At 38.3% G+C, this 9,900-nt stretch overlaps 1 protein-coding gene across 2 annotated transcripts in view; it reads left to right on the top strand.

The window, feature by feature from the left end:
* LOC139447224 (uncharacterized) overlaps positions 1-9,900 on the top strand; it is a 32,715-nt gene continuing 22,815 nt past the window's right edge. The window contains exon 1 of one of the 2 annotated variants that reach the window (XR_011652013.1): positions 1-60. The gene's annotated coding sequence lies outside the window, so the exon portion shown is untranslated. Of the gene's footprint in view, positions 61-8,884; positions 8,975-9,900 lie in introns of those variants that run through there. The other variant, XR_011652014.1, reaches the window with a different exon arrangement.

Here is a 9,900-nt window from a genome sequence, read left to right as displayed (position 1 = left end):
CTTGATAAAGGTGATCGTCTGGTCCTTACAGCTTAAAGCCATGTGGCTGAAGTTTCGAAGGTAAGATATCTTTTTAAAGATTAGACTAAAGGTACAGTAAGTGTAAGTAGTTGTACCTTTACCTTTTACTATTTTTCCTGGTTTCTGTCCAGGCAGGCGATCCATGATGATCGGTCATTACAGTTGTTTTGTTTTAATCAGGACCGCCTCCGTGGTCTTGTGGTAGAGCGTCCGCCCGGAGAGCGGAAGGTCCAGGGTTCGATCCCCGGCCGCGTCATACCAAAAGACGTTAAAAGATGGGACTCGTTGTTACTCTGTCTGGCGCTCGGCATAAAAGGGCTTAAACAAGGACTGGTCGGCTCGGAGTCAGTATACTGTGCCTGAGTGGGGTATTCATGTTAAACTGGAGCATGGTATCTTAGTGAGCTAGCACTATAAATCGGCATCAGTCCGGACTAGTACAAGCAGCCACACACACACATACACGTGCATGCACGTCGCTATATAAGTGCAATAATCTTGGACGCGACGTTAAATCCTATTTCACCTCACCTCACCTCACCTCACCTCACCTCACCTCACCTCACCTTTGTTTTAAACATAGTTTATTGACATATATGGTTTTAGGTAAAAGTTATCCAACTTAGGCGTCCCTTTCCCTACTCTAGATGTACAGACATTGATTATACATATATGTACACATATACATACACACATACATATGCATACGTATACAGAAATACATACATATACACATAATCATATATACACATAATCATATATACACATAATCATATACACACATAATCATACGTACTCATACATACAGACACATACTCATATACATATGCACATATTACATTTATAGTAACAAAGAGAAATATATTTACACAAGAACATTAACATAATGTTTGCAAGAATAACATAGACATACATAAGAATTGCCTATATAAACACAATTTACTTGTATATACACATTAATCCAAAATACATGCATATTTACATATGCATATACTACATATATAATTACACAATCATACATACACTTATAGACATGTACATATACGCACACATACACACACTACATGTACATACATACACATATAGCCTTGTATACGCATGTATACATATATATACATACACATACACATATTTAGACACATACACTAGGATATACATACCCGTAAACATTATGCTTACAGAAGGAGGCAGAGATACCCATGTATTCATATACATGCATGCAGTTTATACACTTGGGGCGTAATTAATAATAAGTGGTCGCAGAGCGATATTCTATATTTATGATAATGGGCTACTCGAATCTATCAGTGGACACTATATATTTTTTAACGCTGTTGAAGATGAGGTTATTGTGACTTTCAGCTAGGGATACATCAACGTAGAGAATATTTTGTATTGTACATGTAGTTCCAGCTTTTATAATGTTAGCGAACATGATATGTCTGGGAATAATGTAATTGGGACATTCAAGAAAAAAGTCTATGTTGTTTTCACATGGGTTTCCACAAGAGCAGGACAAAGTATTAGATAAATTTACTTTAAAGAGGTCTGCATTTAGGGAACTGCAAGAATGCCTTAGGCGTGTATGTAGAATATTAGCTCTTCGGTTGCCGATTGAGAAGTATGGAGGTGGAGCTGTAATGGTTGTTTTAATCATATGTTAAAAATTTGATAATGATGTTGCACTTTTGTATTCAGGGGGTGACTCATTCCATAATTTGATTGAAGAAGGTATAAATGATTGTTGGTATGTAACTGTTTGTGCATGCGGCAAATTCAGATTGTTCTGGTTTCGTAACTCATATCTACTTATAGTTGATACTTTGGGTGGTAACGTGTCATGTAAATACGATGGACATAGGTTATTAACAATACTTTAGATTGTACAAAGTTTTTTATTTTTCCTTCTATAAGATAGTGATTCCCATCCTGTCTCAAAATATAAAGTCGATCTAGAGGAGAATTTAGGGAGACCTGTTACTATGCGAGCGGCTTCGAGTTGAATCATTTCAAGTTTTTCGGAATTTTCTTGACTGCAGTTATCCCATACCTCTGAAGCACATTCTAATATAGGCCTAATGAAAACAAGATAGATTTTGGACATGGTTGGTCTGTCAAGTAAATATTTAACGGTTCTTAACGAACAAATCATTTTGGAAGCTGAGCTTCAAATGTTATCAACGGGAGTTGTCCACTTCATCTCATGAGAGAGAGTAACGCCCAGATGTTTGTGCGAGATAGATGCGCTAAGTGCGGTATTGTTATAGTTATAGGTACAGTTGTGAAGGGGACGAAGCTTGTTTTCAACTATGTGGTATCATAAACAAAAGATAATTATCAAACTACCTGTTTCTCACAGGTTTCAAATGTGAATGACAATCATCAGCAAACATTCATTCTTGTAAGCATTACATTTATCTCACCCCTGGCCAAGGTGACATGAGAAATAATAAAGTAAAACATCTTAAAATGAGCAATATTGACCCATTGTATTCAGATTCTGCTCACAAGTTTGAAATGTGATTTACTATTATCAACCAAGAAGAAATCTGAATATTCATTTACTTTTTAATTTGAAGGCATTATCCCATCCTGGCCAAGGGGATATGAATGATAATATAGTCAAAAATCTCCTAAAGTGAGCAGTATTGACCCATTGTATTCAGATCCTGCTCACAAGTTTGAAATGTGATTTACTATTATCAACCAAGAAGAAATCTCAATATTCCATTAATTTTAAAATTTGAAGGCATTATCCCATCCTGGCCAAGGGGGTGTGAATAATAATATAGTAAAAAATCTCTTACAATTAGCACGATTCATCCATTGCATTCATATTCTGCTCACAAGTTTGAAATGTGATTTACTTTTATCAACCAAGAAGAAATCTCAATATTCCATTAATTTTAAAATTTGAAGGCATTATCCCATCCTGGCCAAGGGGGTATGAATAATAATATAGTCAAAAATCTCTTACAATTAGCACGATTCACCCATTGCATTCATATTCCGCTCACAAGTTTGAAATGTGATTTACTATTATCAACCAAGAAGAAATCTCAATATTCCATTAAGTTTAAAATTTGAAGGCATTATCCCATCCTGGCCAAGGGGGTATGAATAATAATATAGTCAAAAATCTCTTACAATTAGCACGATTCACCCATTGCATTCATATTCCGCTCACAAGTTTGAAATGTGATTTACTATTATCAACCAAGAAGAAATCTCAATATTCCATTAAGTTTAAAATTTGAAGGCATTATCCCATCCTGGCCAAGGGGGTATGAATAATAATATAGTCAAAAATCTCTTACAATTAGCACGATTCACCCATTGCATTTATTATTCATATCCCCTCGACCCGAATGGGATAATGCCTTTAAAATCTACAATTAATGGAATCTTAAGATTTTTCTTGGCTGATGATAGTAAATAACATTTCAAACTTGTGAGCAGAATCTGAATACAATATTCCTAATATTAAAAGTTTACTTTCTGATTGCACTTATCACCTTGATCAGAAATAATACAGCGCCTTTGAAATCTACAATTAATGGAATCCTTTTAGCTGTTGACAATACAAACTTCTAAACACATACAGAGGGGTCATAGTCCAAGATTGTTATTGATTATTTGTTTGCTATTGTATTACGGTAATCAAACCGTGCAGAATTGGCATAACACCTTTAAAATCTGTGAACTGTCGAATATTTATAATTAATTTTAACACACGTATCAGCAAATAAAAAGAGAGGTCATGATTGGTACTTTTATAGCTATGATTATACGAGCATGTGTATGACACTGATTTTTCGAAACGAGTGTCAGAATTGTTGTACTTACCGAGCGAGAGTGAGGGTAATACAGGAATTCTTACACGAGTCGTAAAATAGCATATAGACCATGTGCAGTCCTTCTTTTATCCACTTAATGTCAATTGCCAGGCAGAGTACTATCCTTTAACGTTGTTTGACCTTCCGCTTTCCATGATGCGGTGGGTTAGCCTCGTGGTCAAAGCGTTCGCTCGTCACACCGAAGGCCCGGGTTCGATTCCCCACATGTGTACAATGTGTAAAGCCCATTTCTGGTGTCCCGATACATGGTATTTCTGAAATGTTGTTAAAATCGGCATAAAAACATATCCAACCACTTACTCACTCCCACTGCAGACGGCTAATATCCACTAGATCACGAAGACGGTTGATTCCGTTTAGAAGTGATCCAAAGCAGCAGATGCTTGTTTTACTAGGCTGTTTCATTGATCGGGTGTTCAGGTTCAACGTACTCCGACATCCTGGATGTTTGCTCATAATATCAATCCCTATTTTGACAGGACCAGATTTAATTCTATACAGGCCAGCTTCATATAACTGAAATATCGAGGACTCTGGAGTTATTCAACATCAGCCCGGTGTGGATTTATAGTAGTTACAGTGAGTGAGTGAATATGGTTTTACGCCGCATTTAGCAATATTCCAGCGGCAGGGGACACCAGAAATGGGCTTCACACATTGTACCCATGTCGGGAATCGAACCCGGGTCTTCGGCGTGACGAACGAACGCTTTAAACACTAGGCTACCCGACCGTCCCTATAGTAGTTACAAGGCGGGCTCTCAGCCATCGAAGCTTGGACATGTTACTTCTCACCATGTTTCTACAACAACAGCCTTCTGAAGTATGTATAATACATCCGATACAAACCCTCCATCGTTGTCTATCGTTCTGAGTGAACACACTCCGTCGCTTTTCACCCTGAATGATGTATATATCATATCTGATATACACACACCCGTCCTTCATCCTGAATGATGTATATATTATATCTGATATACACACACCCGTCTTTCATCCTGAATGATTTATATATTATATCTGATATACACACACCAGGCCTTCATCCTGAATGATGTAAATATTATATCTGATATACACACACCTGTCCTTCATCCTGAATGATGTATATATTATATCTGATATACACACACCCGTCCTTCATCCTGAATGATGTACATATTATATCTGATATACACACACCCGTCCTTCATCCTGAATGATGTACATATTATATCTGATATACACACACCCGTCCTTCACCCTGAATGATGTATATATTATATCTGATATACACACACCCGTCTTTCATCCTGAATGATTTATATATTATATCTGATATACACACACCAGGCCTTCATCCTGAATGATGTATATATTATATCTGATATACACACACCAGGCCTTCATCCTGAATGATGTAAATATTATATCTGATATACACACACCTGTCCTTCATCCTGAATGATGTATATATTATATCTGATATACACACACCCGTCCTTCATCCTGAATGATGTACATATTATATCTGATATACACACACCCGTCCTTCATCCTGAATGATGTACATATTATATCTGATATACACACACCCGTCCTTCACCCTGAATGATGTATATATTATATCTGATATACACACACCCGTCTTTCATCCTGAATGATTTATATATTATATCTGATATACACACACCAGGCCTTCATCCTGAATGATGTATATATTATATCTGATATACACACACCAGGCCTTCATCCTGAATGATGTAAATATTATATCTGATATACACACACCTGTCCTTCATCCTGAATGATGTATATATTATATCTGATATACACACACCAGTCCTTCATCCTGAATGATGTATATATTATACCTGATATACACTCACCCGTCCTTCATCATATAAATAAGAATTTTCATATCTACTCATAAGTGATTTATAAGGATCAGTGACGATCAAATGTTTTCCATGTCTAAATGCATGGTGGGATATGGGGAGACCGCACCCTAAATGGGACTGGGAACAACAGAATACGGGGAATTGTTTATGGTTACAAACAAAACAAAAACTAAATGGATTGCATATTTTGAGTCTAGGTTAGTCATTTATTCAAAGGCTGAAATATTTCAGAAACCTCTCAAATTACTGTTTTTACTATTGTAATATAAGGACCATTCTATGATACTATTGTGACCACAATGTGATGTAGAAACACATCCTTGATTTCACAATTTTCCTTACATCTAATTAAAACAAAATTTATTAAAAAGAATATCTTACAGACACAGTGACATTTGAGCATGAATGTGAATTGCCGCACGCAGAGGCGTGTGAATATTTGACAAGTACAAAATTCGTTAAATAAATCTTGATGTTTCCAAAGTATAATGACTAATTTAATGTAGGTTATTTATTCGGAATGGAACATGGATATATATAGGATGATATTCAGTATTGTTCCCCACAATAATATGAACTAAATCATATTCCACATATATATCGCCAAACGTTTAGAGTTGTCCGCAGTAAATGGGTTTTTTCGAAATTGTGGACTGTTTATCCCAGTTCTGGTCTCTACACACGTCGCCATGAGTGCAATAATCTTGGATGCGACGTTAAACTCAATTTCACCTCACTATCTGTTGTTTAACGCCACATTCAGAAATATTCCATCTGGTGGTCTGTAAATGATAGAGTCTGACCACCCAATCCATTTAGACGCATCCTACGACAAGCATGGGTTACTGGGGACCGTTATTCTTATCCGGAATCCCCACGGGTCGCAGACTAATAATCGTTGGTTTCTGAGTTTGGGTAGAACTTGAAAGAGTGCCAAACAATAAATAACAATCTATCAGGCGTGATCTGACAGGTACCCGCATCACGGAGGACTATATATCACAATCATATATCACACTGGTTTACGACCCGTGAAGATCCGGGGTTGAATAGGTCTTCAGCAACCCATGCTTGCTGTAAAAGGCGACTAAGCTTGTCGTAAAAGGCGCCTAACGGGATCGGGTGGTCCGGCTCGCTGACTTGGTTGAGGCATGTCATTGATCCCAATTGCATGGATCGATGCTCATGATATCAACCACTGGCTTGTCTGGTCCAGACTCGATTATTTACAGACCGCCGTCATACAGTTGGAATATTGCTGAGTGCGGCGTAAAACAACAAACCAAACCACACTGGTTTACTGTCTCCATGACTACAGTAGTAATCACATTTGTCAGACGTCACAGGGATTCCGGTGTAAAATATCTCCAGAACTCCACTCTTGTCGTAAAATAAGACTCATTACAGTACTATGTCTGAGTGATTGCCCCCTGAATATCCTGGTTACCACAGGTGCCCAGCAAACCACGCTTGTCGTAAAAGGCGACAGACGGGATCGAGTGGTCGCACTTGTTGACTTGGATGACGTATTTTGTCCTGGTAAGATAGGATAAAGTTGATTTGTGACCTGAAAATTAGCTTCGTATGACTATGTATGAGGTCCGTCCACTGGCGCATACCATTGTGAAGAAAGGGGTAGCGGGTTGTCCGCAACAAGTTGTACGGTGGATATATGCGTGTCCTGTCCCGGCTAACAACGAGTTCGAGTTGGCGAGTTCATTACATAATAGTACGTGCTGATGTGATGTACTCGATGACCGTGACCGCAAATTTGCACAGATAACAATTGAGAAGTATCATGCAATGAAGGGAAATCATTTGCTGTAAAAAGGGGATATTTGTTACCCCCGAGAGCAATAATGAATAGTGTCATGTCATTCATCAAATGATTGTGAAGTCAGAGACCTTAACGTATAGTTGACTCAAAACTCCTTATTTTTTGGTTTGGGTTTGTTGTTTAACGCCGCACTCAGGAATATTCCAGCTTTATGACGGCTGTCTGTAAATAATCAACCAAGTCAGCGAGCCTTACCACCCGATCCCGTTAGTTGCCTTTTACGACAAGCTTATAGTCGCCTTTTACGGCAAGCATGGGTTGCTGAAGACCTATTCTACCCCGGATCTTCACGTGTCCAAAACTCCTTAATTAATCCCATATGATTTTTTATGGGGTTTCAGCATACTGTAAACGTTATATTGCCATTTGGATTTATTTTGTTTGTTTGTTTGTTGTTTATCGCCGCACTCAGCAATACTACAGCTATATGACGGCGGTCTGTAAATAATCGAGTCTGGACCAGACACTCCAGTGATTGATATCATGAGCATCCATCCACACAATTGGGAAACGACGACATGCATCAACCAAGTCAGCGAGCCTGACCACCCGATCCCGTTAGTCGCCTCTTACGACAAGAATTGTCGTCTCTTACGAAAGTGAAGTAATATGTGCCATGGCGTAGACTGGCGGTGAACGGCATATATCCTTGCGTGGATTGTGTACCTGACCCAAGCATATTTTTTGCAAATCTTCGAAAGGCTTTATCAAAGCACAACAGCCACTGATCTGGTATAAAATCGCTCCGATACGCTACACGAGTTTATACAATTTGTGATTCGTATCCTTCATCCTCCGATAAATGCACACACAAAAGAAAAATAACTACATGTATATGACACAGATATTCATTCAGTGCATCCTCATGAACTAGCTAATGCTGCTGTTCCACGAAATAACACACAAGGAAGTTGCAGCTGAACCTGTCTGTCAAACAAACAGAAACTCAGTTGCTGTGGCCTTATTGAAAGCGACATATCTATGTAATTCTATCTAATCTGGGTACAAAATCAACCCACCCCACCCGAATAATATCAAATGGACTGCCCCATATCAAGCAACTGATACATGTACAGTTAATGATCCAGCACTTTCCTGGTTCACGTATGGCAAAGCCTATCCGCATTCGTCAGAGAAAGGAGAAATAGATATGAATAATGTATCCCAAAGTGCAATACATGACATTTCGCAATTCAGTTGAAAAAGACGTCATCTTTCAAACGTGCAGCTGTTAACCCTTATCATTGTACTTCCCCGTAAAACGCACTGTGTACGGCGAAAACGCACCCACTTGTAATTGACGGTTGAGCAATAACAAGTCCATGACTCGAGTAGGGTAATCATTGTCTCACCTGTGTTCAGAACGTGCAGACACTAAGGGTAAGTCATGCATCACTTATCCCATATATTTTGCTATAAATGCATTACATTTGTTAGCATCCATTAATGGATATTGTTTCATAACATGCAGAAAAAACCCCGAGGAATATCAATGTCGCTGAACATGTTGAACCATGCACATGCGGAGTGAATGAATATTGTTTCACGTCATAGTAAATTGCGTGGTTTAAGCTGACAGCCTGGAATGTTTATATACGACAGATATATTTTTTCCAAATTTAATTGCCCATAATTAAGGGTACATATAACACACGAGTGTGTATCATACACGAATAAATACGTCTTATGTACATTGATCAATCGGAAGGGGTGTTAATTGGGATTTTTCACTAGTCAATATATCAGCAAATATCGCCGTGGGCGCTTATTACGTCGAATACTATTCCAGCTATATCACGCCAGCCATTTAATAGTCTAGACAAGGCAAACAAGTGACTAAAAACATGACCAACGATCTACGCCGTCGGATCATGCTACTAAGCAATCAGCCAAGGCACCAAGCCTGACCAACCTATCCAAATAGTCGCATCTTACGACCAGCATTGGTTGTTGAGGACACAAGTTCCCTGCCTACAATATAAAATGCTAGCTTGACCCATTGAATAGTGATATTGTTAACGTCGTACAGAAAGGGTTACATAAAGTGGCGGTTTATGTTAATGTTTCTGTTGTGTTCCGATAATAATGACGATAATAATGAAATATTAACGGTCACTATTGACCATCATCATAGATGCCACTAAACACCCTTTGTGTTGGCAGCCCAACTTTTAATCCTCTCCCCATGATAACATTACCTGACTGTTTGTGGAGCTGTGTTACACTGATCTATTATTTGTCTAGTGTTGCAACACAATATACCTCCCTGTATCAAGGGTAGTGACACGGGGCTACTATCTGTATCG

The sequence above is a fragment of the Haliotis cracherodii genome, unplaced genomic scaffold (genome assembly GCF_022045235.1).
Source record: "Haliotis cracherodii isolate W230 unplaced genomic scaffold, xgHalCrac1.p SCAF_10, whole genome shotgun sequence".
Lineage (NCBI taxonomy): Eukaryota > Metazoa > Mollusca > Gastropoda > Lepetellida > Haliotidae > Haliotis > Haliotis cracherodii.
The sequence above is the reverse complement of the archived record's forward strand: the minus strand, read 5'-3'. Positions and strand labels throughout refer to the sequence as shown.